Source organism: Panthera pardus, unplaced genomic scaffold (genome assembly GCF_024362965.1).
Source record: "Panthera pardus isolate Hobbes unplaced genomic scaffold, ASM2436296v1 HiC_scaffold_6, whole genome shotgun sequence".
Classification (NCBI taxonomy): Eukaryota; Metazoa; Chordata; class Mammalia; order Carnivora; family Felidae; genus Panthera; species Panthera pardus.
The window spans coordinates 128,847,586-128,851,767 of NW_026526991.1; the positions used below are offsets into that span (position 1 = coordinate 128,847,586).

Consider the following 4,182-nt stretch of genomic DNA (forward strand, 5'->3'; position numbering starts at 1 on the left):
ATTTTTAAAAAATATGCTCATACAGGGGCGCCTGGGTGGATCTGACTCTTCATTTCCGCTCAGGTCATGATCTCACGGTGTGTGGGTTCCAGCCCTGCATCAGGCTCCACGCTGATGGTGCGGATCCTGCTTAGGATTCTGTCTCCTTCTCTCTCTCTCTCTCTGCCCCTCCCCCATTCATACTCTTTCTCAAAACTAAACATTAACATTATTTTTAATTAACAAATTAAAAAAAAAAATAAATCACTCCAAAAAAAAAATTCACACTTGAAACACTCTCTAACACAGTACTGTTAACCCTCTTGTACACAGGTTAGACAAGTGGCCTGAACAAAACTTCCTCATCAAAACTACTTTTTCTGTGGTTCACACTGGGCAACACAACCACCATATGAAACCAAGGGTGGAAAAACACTGATTAATTGCTTCAGGGATGCATGTGCCATATTTCCAAGAATCTTCTTTTCTCTTCTTCTGTTGCCGGATTTTCTCTCCATTTCTGTAGAGGTTTTCTTTTAGACGCTGCCAAGATTGTTAATGAATCGGTTCACTCTCATTCTTTCCTTCCAATAGCTTCACCAACGGGGGCTCCATCTTTGGACCTGGAAGAAGCCCAGAGGGGCCGCAGACTGGAAATCATGGTTCCCTTCCCTAGACCATGTCAATTCCACGGCATCCTCAAATTTTACTAAACTGCGGATGATGTGGTTACATCCTGCCCTGTCCGTTCCCTGCAGCGACCTTACGTCGAGAACGTACATTCATTTCTAATGACTCAAAAAAACGAGGCAACCATTCAAAAGGTGCAAAAGGGTGTACCTCCCTGCCCTGGTCCCTCGGTTTCCTACACACAAGCTACCGGTTTCTTGCAGCTCATGGACTGTAAATATCATTTGCCAATTCAAATAAGAAAGGTCTGTGTAAATGGTTTACTGTGCCTTCTGGCTTTAAGCTACTTGGAAGAAAATTCACCCATTCAGTTCAGCAAACCTGAAATGCTACTTCCCCTTCAGCCTCAACAGAGAGCCTTTCCTGCCCCCTCCCTAGCCTGTATCAGGTGATTTTCCTTCACGCCCATGACACCAAGTCCTCACCCCCTTGTCCATTCTGTGTATCAAACACAGCAGAAATAACCTGTCTGTTTCTCACCTCAGGGCAGGGACCAGCACAGTACCTGGCACGCAGAATGCATTCAGGAAACATTTGCTGAAACTAAGTATTGCCAGAATACCTACATGTATTCTGAATTATTCATTAAATCCTGGGAACGGGGTTGGGGGGGGGGAGGGGAGGGGCGGCGGGGTGGGGGGCCCGCCTGGGTGGGTCGGGGGTTAAGCACCCGACTCTTGACTTCAGCCCGGGTCATGTTCTCACAGTTCGTGGATTCGAGCCCCGCATCGGGCTCTGTGTTGACAGAAGCCTGCTTGGGATCCTCTCTCCCTCTCTCTCCCTGCCCCTCCCCAGCTCATTCTCTCTCTCGCTCTCCAAATAAATAAATAAACTTTAAAACAACAACAATAAAAAAAAAAAAAACTAAAAAAAAAAAAAGTCCTGGGAACAGAAGGGTAAATAAAGCATAGTATCTACCCTAACCTTCCTGGCACCTTCGTATAATTTACCTGGTAACACAAACAGTATTTCTCGTTTGCATAATCTGTTCCTCCTCTTAGTGTTACTAGTGTTCTAGAGTCTCCCTTTGTTGCCATTTTTTCTCTCTTCAGAGTGGCGTCTGAAGGACTCCAGGGCCAACTACTGAATTAGCTGCTGAGAGCGCACCCCCCATTGTTAAAACTTCACTCAAAAAGTTGCATGCAGGGGCGCCTGGATGACTCGGTTGGTTAGGTGTCCAACTTCGGCTCAGGTCGTGATCTCACGGTTCGTGGGTTCGAGCCCTGCGTCAGGCTCTGTGCTGACAGCTCAGAGCCTGGAACCTGCTTTAGATTCTGTGTCTCCCTCTCTCTGTCCCTCCCCTGCTCGTGCTCTCTCTCGCTCTCTCTCTCTCAAAAATAAATAAACATAAAAAAAAAACTTGCATGCAGTTTACAAATAATGTCTTGACATACCCCCAGAAGCAGCACCGTGTGTGGGCGCTCTGGCGTGTCGGAGCAGGAAAGTTGGTAAAGAGTTTCCGAGAAGTCCCATCTGGGTCCCCTGCCAGCCCCCGGCCCTCAGGCAGGCTGGCCAACGGCTCTGAGCCTCTCCCGCATGACAGGGACAGTTGAGGCTCCCCACACCGTCATCGTGGGGCTCCCGGAAGCTACGGAATGCACATGTCCCATATGCTGTCTGACACATGCCGAGAGGAGTCGTGACCCCTGCACTAAGATGACAGTTTTGATACCTGTCATTGATAAAACAACTTTTTTAAGTTTATTTATCTTGAGATAGAGCACATATGCGTGCAGGAGAGGGACAGAGAGGGAGAGGGAGACAATCCCAAGTGGCGACGAGGGGCTCGAACCCACAAACCGTGAGATCATGACCGGAGATGAAATCAAGAGTTGGATGCTCGACCGACTGAGCCACCCAGGTGCCCCTAAGTTATTTTAAAATCTAAAGCTATCTTAACCACCAAATCCCACTTAAGTAAAATGGAGCATGTGCTCAGTGTAATGGCCTTGAGCAAATCACCTTATCCCAACAGTACTTTTCTCATGCCCAAAATGACGAGGTTGGGCTAAAAAGTCTACAGGCTCCCAAGAGACAAAATAAACACATGTGGTGGGTGACCTTGATTGGACTGATGTTAAAACAAATAAGCAACAAAAACAAAAACACATATCAGACTGGTTTTCTTAGGTAGGATAATGGTTTTGCCGGCTAGTAGGGGAATGTTGTTACTCCTAGGAAATACACACTGAAGTATCATGTCTGCAAATGTTTCAGAAAAAGAATATTTGAGCATGTGGGGGCATGCATGTGTGTGCGTGTGTGTGTACAGAGAAAGAGATCGGGAGAAATAGAGCAAATACATCGTGCTTTTAAAAAATATATCCCTGAATTCACTTTTGGCTGTCATTTCAAATTTTTAAGAATGCATCAAAACCCCATGACCAAATATTGAAAATTACTATTTTGACTTCCTCCCCTTCCCTCCATGGTCCTTCAGGCTTCAGGCTTTCATTAGGACCTGCCTCACCTCTCCTTTTTAGATTTTATTTTGTGTGTGTGTGTGTGTGTGTGTGTGTGTGTGTGTGTGTGTGTGTGTGTCTCCCCATGTGATCTCCCACACTCCTCATTTACAAAGATTCCCCTCCCTCTTCCTCGCTGTCAATATCTCCCTGTAGATTTGTCTCCCGTCCTGGGCAGTAATTTAACTCCCTGATTCACCCTGCCTACTCCGCACTTACTACCTCTCCATCTTTTTCATTATCTCCTACCGCCCCAGACTCCGTGGAAGGAGGGGGGGTCCCCGGAAGGGGGGGGCCGCGGGGAACGCAGTCCTACCTCCTTGCCTTCCTTTGTTCCACAGGGCCCTCTGCACGCCTTTTCTAATCAAGCGCGGTTTCCTGTAAAACGGAAGTGTGTGTTCACACATTTGTGTACACGTGCACGCGTATATCTGTGCAGTGCATGCATGTTTACGCGTACACATCTAGCACTTACACATTTTTTTTTGTTAACCACAGCAGAAAAAAAATGGCAAGGCCACGGCAGAAGGAAATTTTCTCTCCAGGACTGGAAAAATGGAGCCTGCCTGCCTCCAGCCCACCGTCCTCTCCAGCCTGGTCTTTTTTTAGGAGCTAATTTGGTTGATGAAGCGCTTCGAGAGAAGCAAGCCTGGCCCGCCTCAATCGGCTTACCTGAGGCGGCCCGCCTGCCAGCTGCAAGCACACACCTCCCTGCAGAGCTCCGAGCTCCGGCTCAGGGCCGCTCTCCTCCCCTCACCCCTGCCCCGCCCCGCCCCGCCCCGCCCCGGGCCACGCCCAGGGCTGCCTGTCAGTTCACCTTCTCTCTGGTTCACAGAAGCCTTGAACGATAATCCTCTTTTATTTGCCTGAACTTCTGACCTCCTCCAGCGTCTTTTTACCTCCGGTCTTTGGCAGTCGGCCTTGGATTCCTTCATGTGCCCTTGGCCTGGCTGAAACTTTTGCCCACGGAGAGTAAGAATGACCAGTTTTCACTAATTCTCGCTTCTGGCCACCATGGCAGGCCACGCAGCAGAGTTCGTTCCCCGTTTGG

At 48.4% G+C, this 4,182-nt stretch overlaps 1 long non-coding RNA gene across 1 annotated transcript; it reads right to left on the reverse strand.

Moving 5' to 3' along the window:
• Window positions 1-303: 303 nt before the first annotated feature.
• LOC109273831 (uncharacterized) lies at window positions 304-3,880 on the reverse strand. The gene is made up of 3 exons (XR_002083305.2): window positions 3,804-3,880; window positions 3,448-3,509; window positions 304-602 (listed from the first exon to the last, which is right to left on the reverse strand). It is a non-coding gene; the product is annotated as an uncharacterized LOC109273831 (long non-coding RNA).
• Window positions 3,881-4,182: the final 302 nt, after the last annotated feature.